Raw genomic sequence first — 15,700 nt, 5'->3', positions numbered from 1 at the left:
GAACATGGTGTTCTTTGGACAATCCGTGACAAGCACAGAAGTCCAATAACAGAACGCCGCTCGGGTTCTGATCGGGGGGGCGTTCCTCCCAATCACGCCCTTCCAAGTCTCACTGTCATTGCCCACGTGTGCATTGACGTCCCCCAGCAGAACGATGGAGTCCCCAGCGGGAGCGCTCTCCAGCACCCCCTCCAAGGACTCCAAAAAGGGTGGGTACTCTGAACTGGTGTTTGGTGCATAGGCACAAATAACAGTCAGGACCCGTCCCCCCACCCGAAGGTGGAGGGAGGCTACCCTCTCGTCCACTGGGGCGAACCCCAACGTACAGGCGCCGAGCCGGGGAGCAATAAGTATACCCACACCTGCTCGGTGCCTCTCACCGTGGGCAACTCCAGAGTGGAAGAGAGTCCAACCCCTCTCGAGAGGACTGGTACCAGAGCCCAAGCTGTGCGTGGAGGCAAGTCCGACTAGATCTAGTCGGAACTTCTCGACCTCACACACCAGCTCGGGCTCCTTCCCTGCCAGAGAGGTGACATTCTACGTCCCTAGAGTCAGCTTCTGTAGCCGGGGATTGGATCGCCAAGGTCCCCGCCTTCGGCCACCGCCCAGCTCGCATTGCACCCGACCCCTATGGGCCCTCCCACAGGTGGTGAGCCCATGGGAAGGGGGACCCACGTTACCCTTTCGGGCTGTGCCCGGCCGTGTCCCATGGGTGCAGGCCCGGCCACCAGGCGCTCTCTCCTTCGAGCCCGAAATCCAGGCCTGGCTCCAAAGGGGGGCCCCGGTGACCCGCGTCCGGGCAAGGGAAACCTGAGTCCATAATTTGTCTTCTTCATTTGGGTTCTTTGAGCCATGCTTTGTCTGGTCCCTCACCTAGGACCTGTTTGCCATGGGTGACCCTGCCAGGGGCATAAAGCCCCAGACAACTTAGCTCCTAGGATCATTGGGACACACAAACCCCTCCACCACGATAAGGTGACGGCTCAAGGAGGGGTATATATATATATATATATATATATATATATATATATATATATATATATAAAATCAATCTTCACTCTAAAGGTCAACAGCAGAATAAATAACAAATTAAGTCGATTCAAATTCTCATTTTGTTTTCCACAGGCTTTTTACTAACTCCCTCTGGTGACCATTTTTGCAGAACCATTGGCCCTGGAAAAGAACTCCATGGCCAAGCCAGTGGAGGTCATGGAACCTATCATAGTGTTTGTGGGCTAATTAACTAAATTAATGTAAACTGAAAATATTCTGAAACCAAAACCACATTTTCAAACCACACATGAATTCATTTATAGGGATGCTATACCATGTTTTGTGTTATTTTGTTGCCTCAACAGTAATGTCACTCAATTTAAAATGTAGCTAAGGTCTCACAGACACATGCACAGAATGTACAGTGGGCACATGTGATTCAATTTATCATGACACCCCCCCCTTCACAACAATTCTAGAATTTCAGGCTAATAATACAGTACAAATAGAACAAAACACCAAACAACAATAAATACAGCAGTGCACCTAATTAACATTACACACTTAAGTCAAGCCTCACCATAAACTACATTTGACCAATTAGCTTGGCTCTTTCCATTAATTTTTTTTTTTTTAACAATCCAGTTTTCAAATGCATTTTTAACAATAAATCTGTGTTTTATCAAGAGATGTATTCCAGCTCATTATCTTCACCCTACCCTAGTAGTATTTTTCTTTTCAAAATCAGTCGTAAGATTATCTTCATCATTGTGGCACATAAGGTCAAATCAACAGCAGTAAATGCGTGTTTGTTACGCGTCAATTGGCCATAAGCTCAAGAAGCCGAGCCACTGAATCCGCACGCTATAAAAACTGAGAGAAGTTTTCGCTTACAAATCAGTGTACTATCCAAAATAGTTAATAATTTTGTTGTTGAAACATGATGAATTATGTATGAGTGTAGCATTTTTGGGGGGATGTTTGTAATATTCATTTTAATCAACATCTTTTTGAATTAGCGTATAATAGTGCGGAATGTAAAAATGCATCGCTTGCAGTCATAGTTTGAACATTAACAGCACTGATTCTGAATGAGGATGCCACGGCGCACTAGTGTGCCATGAGAGCTCATCAGGGAAATTATCCACTTAATGGTTTTACTCAATTTGTCTGAAAGCTATTTATTCATTACAAACATATCCTTGTTCATCTCTCCATGGCAGTGACCTGTAGTGACAAGCAGCACAATTAAGGTACAGTAAATGTGTATCCACCCGTTGCCATTCATACAACAAAATAAGCCATGGCTTCCTGCAAGTATACCAGATTTCACACTGAGTAAGTAAATTTGGGAGTAAATTGTGATGAGATCACCATTATTTCAGTGTTCATACTCTTTGTGACTTTTGTTTGGTGTTGTACTGTGAGATTTCTCTCAAGTAAAATGAGTGCCTTGGCACAATAAAGGTTGGGATAGCAAACGCCACACATCAAGGCTGGAGCCCGGATATGAACCCACAGCCTTTGAACTGCAACACTGTGCCGCCTTAAAACACTCAGAACTTCAAATTTGTATCCAACTAAATACTGTAAACTTCCATTACATTTATAATAATAACATATCGGTGTAATACAATTTTGTTTTATACCTAACTGTATATAATACATTTCATTTGAACTTTTTTTCCAGTAATTAATGGGATAAATCAAAGGGTTCTTCTGCCTCAAAGTGAGGCTACCATTTCACTCAAGTTTAAGTTACCAAATATGGTTTTCTAACAAGGGGTAATTGTGATTCAGGGTTAATCTTGTGACTTCTGAGTAAGAGAGGCCGAAAAGGCGGCGCTGACCTCATTGTTAGGTACAACACATTCTTTTAAATATTCTGATTGGTTGTCCAAGACAAAAACCCACAAAGACATAAAAGCAATCCTTGTTCCAAATAGTGTGATTTTCACTCTGTCGAACATACTGCGCGCGCGCGCACACACACACACACACACACACACACACACACACACACACACACACACACAAACAAGTCATTCAAAAATGTTTTACTTGTCATGTCTCGTATTAGTGACTGAGTTTTTAATGCAGCCATATCTACTGCTGACCAATACAAACTTCCCTTGGACTGATAATAAAGAGTACCTAATTATATTCATCCATCCATCAATTGTCAGTAGCACTTCCTTCATTAGGGTCACGGAGGAGCTGGACCTTATCCCCGTTTACTGTGGGCAAGAGGCGGGATACACCTTGGGCTGGCAAGGTGTATCCAGCCAACTGCTGTTTTATTGTATGCAATATACAGTAATACATTAAAGCCTTCATTCAGTTACAGGCTTGCTTTTGCCCATTTACCTTTTACATACAGTACATCTGTTAGTAATAGCAGTGTGTTTGAAAAAAAAAAAGTGAGTAAAGCTCCAAATCCTTATAAATAAGATTTTGATCTGACATTTAGTTGCCGTGAACTGGTATTCCAGCCCACAATAATTGGCCTGCAATCTCCAAAAATATTGGATTAAACTCTTGGGATTGGATTGGGCATGCCATACCATTAATTGTGCTAATCTAGAACCAAGATGCTGCTTGTATTATTGGTGTGTCTGGGTTTGTTGTCTTGTTGAAACACCCATGCAAACAGATGTGCAAGCTGATCTTCGAACCAGGCACACCCAGGATTGCGTCTGCCAAAGGGACAATATTACCATGCAGTTCATTTTGCACGTTCTGGGAATAGATTAATTGAGCATGCACAAGTAATTTATTAATCCTGAGATGAATTGACTGACTTTGCGTCTTTAAATACGTAGGCAAAATGAAAGTGAATGGGGAGAACTTTTCCACTTGTGAAAGCACTTTTGAAATGCCAGAAACAAAATGTATCGCGATATGTTGTCTATTCAGCAATGCAGTTTTGGAGCTTTGAAATAATCTCAGGGCTGACTTGGAGCCAATCACCGGAAGGAGCCATGCTATTTTAAACAAAATTTATTTCAATTCTGCCTTTCCTTGCATCTGGGTCATTTCAGCACAATGTGTCAATGGTGCTGGCCTCTTTGAGCAGTTTTTCTTGTGCTCTGTCCCAGTTTTAACCTCAATGTTACGCATGATGTGTGGACACATCTACTTGTGAGTCATATGCACTCGGAGCGAGTTAAATCACACAAAACATGGCAAGGGAGTGCCTTAAGATCCCCCTGGGAGGGCTGGATGAAGTGGCTGAGAAGAGGGAAGTCTTGGTTTACCTGCTAAGACTGCTGCTACCTGACCCTGGATGAGTGGAAGAAGATCGATGCATGGATAAAGGCAAAAGCATATAAATTCATTTTCCAAATACTTCTGGATCCAACTCTCTGAGTTATGGCAGAAGATTATGATCTCAAGAATAGCGAAACATTGTTTTCCCCACAATATATTTTCTGTTTATATTGTGACATTGCTGGATCACACACACAGAAGGCTGAAAAATGGCATGACATCTGTATCCAGTATTCGATCCTTTAAATAACTAATTAACCTGGACAGGGAACACAACATGGGGCTTTGAATCTCCTTCCGTGTGAAAACAAGTAGCCTTGTAACACGTTGCATCCGTGCTTATCAATCAGTAAAATGCATTTTCATGCTTCCAGTTATGAAGCAGAGAAACACAAGGCGGGGGTTTGGTGCGGCTGTCCTGCTTGAAGCAAAACACATTTGACATGGCTCAACTTCTTATGCTGCACGATCTCTACAAAATGCTTTTATTTGATTCTCTAAACTTGAATATCAATAATAATAATAATAAATAGACTCTAAAGTTTTAATTCCAAATAAGAAAATAAGTGTATATCAGATATATTTAATGAAGACAAAATAAAAGTTAAAATTCTGACTTGTAAATTGGAAGACCGCTACTATATTGTCTAATCATTTATGGACAATTCACCAATCTCTACTCACGCAATTAGAGGAAGATGATACAACAGTCTGGAAAATAAAGCACATATTTTCAAATTTCAGCATTAAAATGGCTAAATCACTACCCATGCTTCCTGTTTTCAGTGGCAGGATTAGCACTACAAGATTCATCATTTGGCAAAATTCAACTCTTTTGAAAGACAGCTGAAACTTGCCTTTTGTCACATTTGTTACCATGTTCAAGAGTCAGAAATTTCGGTTTTACATCATGATCTTCCAATAAATAAATAACAAATGCAGTTAATTGAGTAAGAGTTCAATGGGGACACTGACTGCTGCAATGAATATGATGTTTTGTTTCATGGGTGATTTTACCACTGTGGTAAATGGTATGTTACGCACATCTGCAAGTAGAGAATCTATACTGATTTTATGGCTGATGGACATACCTTAATTTTGCTTTGGTTGCAAAGAGTTTTCTCCCCTCCCCCTGACGTCCTTTGGTGCCCACCACCAGGGAAGGTAAGCAAAGCAAAGCAAAGCAAATTTATTTGTACAGCGCATTTCATACACAAGGTAACTCAATGTGCTTTACATGATTAAAAGCATTTCAAAACAAAAATAAAAAAAAACAGCTGATAAACATTTAAAACAAAGACAAAAAATAAAAATACAATTAAAATAGCGTACAGTGCAAGAAATATAATGTAAAAGTGGAAATACTCTAAAAAGCATGGGAAAAAAGAAGAGTTTTTAACCTGGACTTAAAAACATGCACACTAGGGGCTGACATCACTTCTGTTGGCAACTTATTCCATTTGTGTGCAGCATAATAGCTAAATGCTGCTTCACCATGTTTGCTTTGGACTCTGTGCTCCACTATTTGACCTGAGTCTGTCGATCTCAAAGCCCAACTGGGTTTATATTCCATTAGCATTTCACTCATGTATTCAGAACCGAAACCATTTCGTGATTTATAGACCAGTAGCAGAACTTTGAAATCTCTGAAAAAGCTGACTGGGAGCCAGTGTTAAGACTTTAGAATTGGAGTAATATGCTCTGACCTCTTTGTTCTGGTCAGAACCCGAACTGCAGCATTCCGAATGTGCTGCAGCTGTTTATTGCTCTTTTTAGGGAGTCCAGTCAGAAGACCATGACAATAGTCAAGACTACTTGAGATAAAAGTGTGGATGAGCTTCTCCTGGTCTGCTTGACACATGCAAGCGTTCACTCTGGATATGTTCTTCAGATGGTAGAAGGAAGTTTTAGTAATTGATTTGATATGACTGTTGAAATTCAGGTCAGAATCTATCAGAACACCAAGGTTTCGGACTTGGTCTTTGGTTTTTAAAGAGAGTGACTCCAGGTATTAACAAACAGCAATCATCTTTTCTTTATTGCCAAAAACAATTATCTTCGTTTTGTTGTGGTTTAATTGAAGACAATTTTAAGGACCATTTAAGACTGGTTAGAGCGTCACAAGTTCTGAGGACCCGGGTTCAATCCCCGGCCCCGCCTGTGTGGAGTTTGCATGTTCTCCCCGTGCCTGCGTGGGTTTTCTCCGGGCACTTCGGTTTCCTCCCACATCCAAAAAACATGCATTAATTGGAGACTCTAAATTGCCCGTAGGTGTGAATGTGAGTGCGGATGGTTATTTGTTTGTATGTGCCCTGCGATTGGCTGGCAACCAGTTCAGGGTGTACCCCGCCTCCTGCCCGATGACAGCTGGGATACCAGCACGCCCGCGACCCTCGTGAGGAGAAGCGGCTCAGACAATGGATGGATGGATGGATGTATCAAAAGCTGCACTGAGGTCCAACAAGACCAGAATTGACACCTTTCCCGAGTCAGTATTCAACCTTATATCATTTAGAACTTTGATAAGAGCAGATTGTTTACTGTGATGAGTTCAGAAACCTGATTGAAATTTGTCAAAACGTCCAATTAAGTTCAAGAAATTGCTGAGTTGATTAAAAACAACTTTCTCAACAATCTAGGCTATGAAAGGGAGAATTGAGATGGGTCTAGAGCTTGCTAACATGGAAGCATCCAGCGTTCTATTTTTTAGCAGAGGCTTAATGGCAGCTACTTTAAGAGCTTAAGGAAACTCACCTGACTGAAGTGAGCAATTGATTATTTTCTGCAAATCAACTTCGCAATAGCTTTGAAAAAGTCAGATAGTATTGAGTCAAGACAGCTCGTTGATGGTTTCACCTGCTGAACCATTTTCTCTCCAGTTTTTTTTTTATCAACTATCAAATTCTGACATGGTCATAGAGTTTGTCCTGGGTGGCTTCAGATGTCGTATCATTTTGTCATTTTGCTGATTTGTGCTAATATTTAACCTGTTGGATTGTATTATTTCACTAAAATAACAAGCAATTGCATTTATCTGCTGTTAGGAGTTCTGGAGCTATTTTATTCGGGGGTGGGGGGGGGGGGTAGGGGTATGTGAGCTTGTCAACCACAGCAAACAGTGTGTGAGTATTGTTGAAGTTCTTTCTGATGATTTCAGAAAAGTGTTGCTGTCTAGCCCTGAATAGCTCTTGGTTAAAATTACAAAGACTTTGTCTGTAGAGGTCATAGTCAATTTGGAGTTTAGTTTTTCTCCACCTACGTTCTGCTTTTCTACACTTTGATTTACAGTTTTTTACCATCATTGTGCTCCTCCACGGTTTTCTAGGTCGCCTCAAGATTGTCTTAGTTTTAATAGCAGCGACAGCATTCATGACATTTGAGATTTTACAGGTGTAATTATCTAAACGTTCATCAACTGTCTCAGCATTCACAGTTTGTGGCACAGCAATGGTCTCCATAAACTTAGTGAGGGTACTCTCATTTATGTACCTTTTCTTCAGAGACAGAGGTTGTCTGAACTTTTGGAAGAATCTGTCATTCAAAGAATACACAAAAATGGTCAGAAATAGCCATATCCTTCATGTCAATTGATAGAATTTCAACATCCTTAGAGACTCTTAATATGTTGAGAGAGCTCAAATGTTTATTGTATAGCAGAGAGTTCTTCAGATGTTTTTCCCATGTTATTGTCAACATGAATGTTAAAGTCTCCCGTTATGACAAAATAGTTGTAGTCAGTACAAATAACTGACAGCAGTTCTGAAAGGTCCTCCATAAATTTTCGATAGTATCTTGGAGGCCTATAAATGATTAAAACAATAACCTTTGGGTCACCTTTAACTAATAAACAAGAGATATTCAAAAGAGCTAAAATCATCCAGTATAATTTCTTAACGCTGAAATAATGACTTAATGACCAACGCCTTTTTTCCCTATTCGACACTTGTTCATAAAATTAAAATTTGCTGGTGTTGCCTCATTTAAAATGGTATTACAGCTACTTTCTGTTAACCACGTTTCATTTAGTAACAAAAAGTCCAGATCATAGGTTGTAATGATGTCATTAATCAACATTGATTTATTACCCAGTGACCTGATATTGCGACGAGCTAGTCTCGCAGAGATAACTCGAGACAATGGTTTGATAGATTCACATTTTATCCTCACTAGGTTTGTAGGTCTACTTTTTTGTGCCATATTTCTTTGACAAACTTTCTGTCCCTTGTAATTACAGTGATCAAAAATGCCTGATCTCCATAGCGGTCTGACTTATTCTGGAAAAGATCCCTCAGATATCAGTCAGATTCGCAGATAAGGTTCTTCATGGGTGGAGGATGGGCCCTTTGCATCTAAGTGGACGCTGGTTTCAGGCGAGGGGGGATGGTAGGAAGATCTTGGCGTGGTGTGTGTTGGATTCCAATATTGACAATAGTCTTCATCCTGTCCGTCACACCTAGCAGAGAATTTAGGCTCGTATAGAGTGAATTTTGCATTGGGCTTTGCTCCAGTGGGGCAGGGAGTGGTGTGGGAGATTCAACGTGCTGGCTCATCTCATTTGTCATTCGCTCCTCCGACTGTTTGGATAACGCTGATGAATCCGTCTGCACCTCGTGTCGCCTTATCTCCCATTTCTCCGATTGTTTGGGAACAACTGCATCTTTTTGTCCTTCAGCCGTGTCACCAATGTCAGTGTTTTCTTTTTGGGCTGCTGAATGACATACACGGTAAAAAATGTTGGCAGCCAATAACTTAACCCCTTGTCTATTTAGACAGAAACCGTCTGCCTTGTAAAGATGTCGGCGCTCCCAAAAAACACAGAAATTGTCAATGAAACTCACAGATAGTGCAGTACACACTTATTTGAGCCACTTATTTAATTGACTGAGCCTAGAGATACGTTCATCTCCAAATCGTACAAGTGGGAGAGGTCCATAAATAAAAACCTCAGCATCCAAACATTGCACTTTTGTTAGGATATCAATGAAATCTCGCTTCAGTACCTCTGATTGCTGCTTGAGAACATCCAAGGCCCCTGTGTGTATAATGACAGATTTCACAGTTAGGTGCTGATTAGTAATCTCCAGGAACTTTTTTTTTAGAGATATCAGACACCATGTCATTGGTAAAACACAGTACTTTGGTGGTTTTCTCATTGCAAAAACATTTCACATTCTTGACAGCTCCATCACCAACTATTAACGTTTGGGGTGCCATTTTTTTCTTGCATGATTTAGTTTCATATCTTTCAGGGTTGGTGGGGGATGAGCATTCTTGGCCATGGTCTTGTAAAAGTGGCTCAAATCTATTTGTAAGTCTGATGTCAATGTTTTGGATTGACTCGCGTCCTTTTTTCTTGCCCTTCGCTGTAGCGACCGTCCACAGCCGCTCACTCAGGGTTGAAGCCGCCCGCAACGCAGGCCAGCCAGATTCCTCGGTAATCTGCTGGTGTTGTGTCCTCCCTTTTAGATATTGTCCCATACCGTTGGGCTTTGCTCCCAGTAAATTCCAGGGAGAACTGCTGGATGGTCCATTACCGTTTCCACAGTCCACATCCATCCTCTTTGTTGAATAAGTGGCTGTCTGTTAGCACACTTCTGCTCACCATTTTGAGACATCAGTAGTGTTTTCATTCCCCAACTGTCCATTTGCATCCACATACACTTCAAGATGGTGGATTTTTTTTTCCAGGGTTGACATCCTCTGCAGCAGTCCGTGATAGTCCTCAGTGGAAAAGGGAGGCATCTTGATTGCTGGTCTTGTGCTAATTAGCAGGTCACGTAATGGTGAGAGGGTATCAGAAAATATTGGAATATAGCAACAACTGACTGTGTATACAAAAAAAAAAGGACAGTCCCACAGGTTTAAAAATATCTAGGAGTTGCTGCTTCTCATTTATTTAGAAGAAAAACAAGCTTATCAGCAAGAAAACATGAAAACAGAAGCGAAGCAAGCAGAGCGAGCAAAAAAGCGTCTGCACTGTACGAGAGTGAGAAACCTGAGGTCGGCCTCAAACTTGGAAAACCACTGGTCCAGGGTACCCTCGGATGATGTTGATCACCACAGCCCAGTAAAGGCTCAGCAATATGGAAGATGAAAGACTGGATTAAGTTTAGGTGCAGTTCTAAAAAAAATCAAAAGCAAACCGCGAAGCTGGCTTGCCCATAAACCTCCTCCAAAAACATATTATATATGTAATCGCCTCCATCACGTTCACTTAAGGGGAAATGCTCCTGTTGCAAAATACGAAACCAGTGGACTGCCTTCCCTAAACAACAAACATAGTGTCAATTTGCAAGTGATGCATGATAGTCTCATAGCAGGAAGTTCTAACATCCTAAAGTTTTTTTTAAAGGGTCTTATTCCTCAAGCAGCAACAATGGTGAAGTGGCTTATTGGCATCATTGTCTAACACGAAAATGAAAAGGTAAGATTTATTACTACGCATATTAAATTACCTTTTGTTCATTCTTATGTTTTGCTGAGTAATGCATCCTATTTTATTGTTGATATTTAACTGATGCATTAATCAGAGCCTTGATTGGTATGTTCTGCTTGGCCTGCCAACAATACACATCTGAACAATTAGCAATACATTTCGTGTGTGTCTGGGCCAGACATTGTGTTTTTATAGTTTTGACAGAGTCAAATGGTGGTATTGGAGAAAAACAACTACTTTTTAGAGCACATTATTTCAGAGAGCATATGACTTGATTCACATCATTAATAGGTCAAAGAATATGATCAGGAAATCGGTATTACTTGGCTGCATTTCAGGGAAAGAATGAACAGTTCACCAGCGACACTTGTCTACTTAACTCAACAACACAATCAGCTTTTGTTAAGTTTTTATTTACTGTCAGTACTAAACTTTAGTACATTTCTAGACAAATAAACTAAAAACCTAGTTCAAGTCCCACCGACCTTTGTGGAAACATGTTGCTACATAAAATGAGAGGAACATGCATGACTTAATGAAGTTATAATTTTGTCTCCTTCAACATCCAAAAATAAAATACAAAACTCAGACGACAGCTTTATTTGCAACAATTAACACAAAACACATGTATAGTATTGGAACAGAATTACAATGAACTTAAAAATAGACTGCTGTGAATAACACTTGAAATGAAGTTGCCAAAACAACATCAACCACCCATTGATATCTACGGTGGCACTGAAGTGCAAAACACAACAGCAAATAACTAAACGCAACGGCAAATAAAAAAAAACACAATAGCAACTAACTAATCACAATGGCAAATTAAAAATCACAACAACAAAAAACTACTGTAATCACAATGGCAGATAAAAAACAAAACAGAACAACAAATAGCAAAGAAATACCATTTAAAAGTGGTTACAAGTTTTTAACCTGGATTTAAAAACATTCACACTTTCTGTCAGCAACTTATTCCATTTGTGTGCAACGTAATAGCTAAACGCTGCTTCACCATGTTTGGTTTGGACTCTGTGCTCCACTATTTGACCTAAGTCTGCAGATCTCAAAAACCTACTGGGTTTATATCCCATTAGCATTTATTTCATGTATTCAGGACCTTAACCATTTAATGATTTTTAGACCAGTAGAAGAACTTTAAAATCTATTATAAAGCCAGTCTAGAGACTTTAGAATTGGAGTAATATGTTCTGACCTGGCGGCACGGTATATGACTGGTTAGAGCGTCTGCCTCACAGCTCTGTGGTCCGGGGTTCAATCCCCGGCCCCGCCTGTGTGGAGTTTGCATGTTCTCCCCGTGCCTCCGTGGGTTTTCTCCGGGCACTCCGGTTTCCTCCCACATCCCAAAAATATGCATGGGAGGTTAATTGACAACTCTAAATTGGCCGTCGGTGTGAATGTGAGTGCGAATGGTTGTTTGTTTGTATGTGCCCTGCGATAGGCTGGCGACCATGTGAGGGTGTACCCGCCCGATGTCACCCAAGATAGACGCCAGCACACCCGTGACCCTAGTGAGGAGAAGCGGCTCAGAAAATGGATGGCTGGATGGATAATAATACATCTAATTTCTAAAGCACTTTTCATTTTGTGATGCTTTTGAGGTTTTCACTGCCACCTTTGCTGTGGGGTCTTTACTCCCATCAGTCTCTAGCAGTTAAAATGCATGCTCTAGTCTGTAGGATTTAAATCATGGGATGGACTTGACCAATCAATCAATCGAAAAACAGCCACTTCTTTGCCATGATGAACTCCTCCTCCGTTTGGCCTCTTTTTGGTTGGGGTCATTATCTTGATGCATATTGAAGGACAAAATATTTTTGTAGTCATTCTATCCCAGATGAAGACATGCAAGCATTCACAGATTACCTTTTAATACCGCCACAAACATGTTGCAATAGGTACCTTCAATACAGTACTATCAAACATCAATAACGTACTATTAAAACAAAACCAATATAACAGCATGCAACTGTGCCGCATACGTCATCTTTAGCGGTTCATAACACATGAGAATATTTATCTAATAAAATGGCAAAATAATAATAACATGACAAGAATGTAAAAGAATATATATATGTATAGTCACACTCACCAGCAGTTGCATCGTTAGGCCTGAAGGCTTTAGCACCCCTAAATGATCGTGTGGGTTAATATTATTATTTTTTTTTTAAAAGTAATAATGTTGAGGGTTAAAAAATAATATAAATAAAGGAGCTGATAACCGATATATCGACCGAAATATGGAATAAGAACATTGTTATAATGTATCCTGTCTATATCCAGATATCTACTGAACATGAACAAAAATTCTTATAATACCCAAAATATGATTCAAGGCAAAGAAGCAAAACATTACTAAATTAAAATAAGTAACTTTAATGAGTACCACTCCCAACCAACAGGATTATAAACAATAAACTGTATACTAATCGTACATTAAATAATGGTGGACGTGAATTAACAGTTGTATGTATGTTTATTTATCTCACAAAGAAAATTAACACAAATTTAAAACACTATATAATAGTCTTATTAGATAATAGTGCACATGGGAATTGACAGTTTACATACATTTGTTTACTTCACAAAAATTCAATTTACACAATGTTAAAACACTGAAATATGTGCTCTAAAACTTGCTTGGTCTTCTTTTGATGTACCCTAAAAGCATGTTTTATGACAAAATTATTATTTATTGTCATGAGGCATTAAAATGTATGTATTATTTTACAAAGTCACAGCTTTCCATGGAGTAAAAAAAAAAAAAAAAAAGGAGTTTCTCTTGTCTTCGAGCCGAATAAGTGTCCGGAGAAGTGTGCTGCCGGTCTGAATGTGGGAGAGGGGGAGGGGCCAAGCACTGTTGCTGAAAGTGCAGGCAGCACAGAAACAAAGGAGCAGTGTGACAGATTCTCCACACAGCAAGAAAGTCAATACATCTGATGACCAATGTGAATTTGTCCGTGATACGCCATAATCGGCCCACCTATTTATTGGTCAGGCTCTAATGTCCAGTAAGTATGTTGGCCATAAGGAACTCGGATGGTTTCTGTTTTCAGGGATTGTGTACAGATACTCGCAACATGGTGGCGTGCATAATAATGATGCAACATGGGGTGATTGTTGTGGATGAATGCAGAGATGTACTGGGCCCAAAACTCAGCCTTGTGGAAATTGAAATGGAGAGGTCCCTGGTGGGCGTGACCGAAGGCCGAAATTCTTTTGTTCCTCCTGCAGCGCAGCGAAACCCCAAACACTAACCAATCGGCGGTGGCGATAAATTTCAATCTCATCATTTTTCTGATATACAACCCCAATTCCAATTCAGTTTTTGATGCAAATTGTATTCTGTTCTTATTTATGTTTAACACAACGTCCCAACTTCGAGCATCACCTCCTCATAGCCAACGCCAAGACTGGGATCACCCAGTCCCTCAATAACCCCTCTGCTAGTGATCTTCACACTGATGTTGCTGCTGCTAAAAATAACACTAATAATCATAATACCGGTAAGTATTATGTTCTTAATACACAAAGGCAATCCATGTAAGAAAAGGCCAGACATAAATCGCTCAGGGCTTGAAGGTCTGCTGCTTAAAGGTGCTATATTTTACCAAACCAACTTTTTCTAGTCATTGGGAGGTAATATTGGTAATATCTATGGTGCCTCAGTAAACATGCGATATATGAATTAAGAAACATATGTTTTTCTGCTGAGAGTCCTGAAATCAGGTCATTCAAATTTCTTGAGCTTATCTACATCACTTGCAAAGATCTCCGCCTACCAGAAGTGGGTAGAGTAGCCAAATATTGTACTCAGGTAAGAGTACTGTTACTTTAGAATAATAGGACTCAAGTAAAAAGTAGTCATCTGAATATTTACTTGAGTAAGAGTAAGAAATTACTCAGTAAAAAAAAGACTACTCAATCAGGGAGTAACTCGCGAGTAACTTCAGATTTATTTATTTTTTAAATCAGAGCATGAACATCAAACAAAATAAATTTTAAAAAAAAGTAATATATGGGAGTCCACACACACCTGCCACCATTTCAGTTTTTTCACTGCCCAAAAACCAACAACACATGCAATGGGCCCTACAGAAGAGAGAGAGTGAGGGGGTGGGTTGGGGGGAGAGAAAGACAGAGAGAGAGAGAGAAACATCTGCGACTTGCCACAATGTGTTTTCTCAAGTTAGAAGTAGGTTGTAATATCCTCCAAATATCCTACGCTGCATGACAAAGCTGTTGTTTTTTAGCGTCTGTAAAGTAAATATTTGCGCGGATGTTTTTTGTCCTCTAAAATGAGTCACTTTCATTGACCAACGAGGGGTTTGTGTGCCTTGCCTTGTGTCGTCTGCCGCCCACCTCTCCGCTCCCGTGCAACGCTGTAAACATAACAAACACGTGTGCTCTCATAAGTGGATTTTCTACACAAAGGCAACCAATCAGAGGAAACTTTTCTGGACACTCGTGTGACAAAACCAAGGTGTTTTTGTAATGAAACTGACACTTTTATACAAAGTTTACTTTAGAGATTCACTCAAAGGAGGTCTGAATAGCCAAAATATCTGAGCTTAAAATTGTTGGTAGTACATAGCAATGATGAAGTTGAAGTGAGAAATCATAAAGACATGCCACAGCCTGCAGGCTGTAATTCTTTGTCTGACACTTACCAATTTCTACGGCCAGGCCACTCAGCCAGCCATGCATACTCTGCGGCAGCCCCTTGGCGTGCGCATGGCCGTTGCGCTTAATATAAAAATAAAAACAGAATACAATGATTTGCAAATCATGTTCAACCTATATTTAATTGAATGCACTACAAAGACAAGATATTTAATGTTCAAACTGATCAACTTTATTGTTTTTAGCAAATAATCATTCACTTAGAATTTTATGGCTGCAACACGTTCCAAAAAAGCTGGGACAGGTGGCAAAAAAGTCTGAGAAAGTTGAGGAATGCTCATCAAATACCTGTTTGGA

This window comes from Phycodurus eques, chromosome 10 (genome assembly GCF_024500275.1).
Source record: "Phycodurus eques isolate BA_2022a chromosome 10, UOR_Pequ_1.1, whole genome shotgun sequence".
In the NCBI taxonomy this organism is placed as follows: Eukaryota; Metazoa; Chordata; class Actinopteri; order Syngnathiformes; family Syngnathidae; genus Phycodurus; species Phycodurus eques.
The sequence above is the reverse complement of the archived record's forward strand: the minus strand, read 5'-3'. Positions refer to the sequence as shown.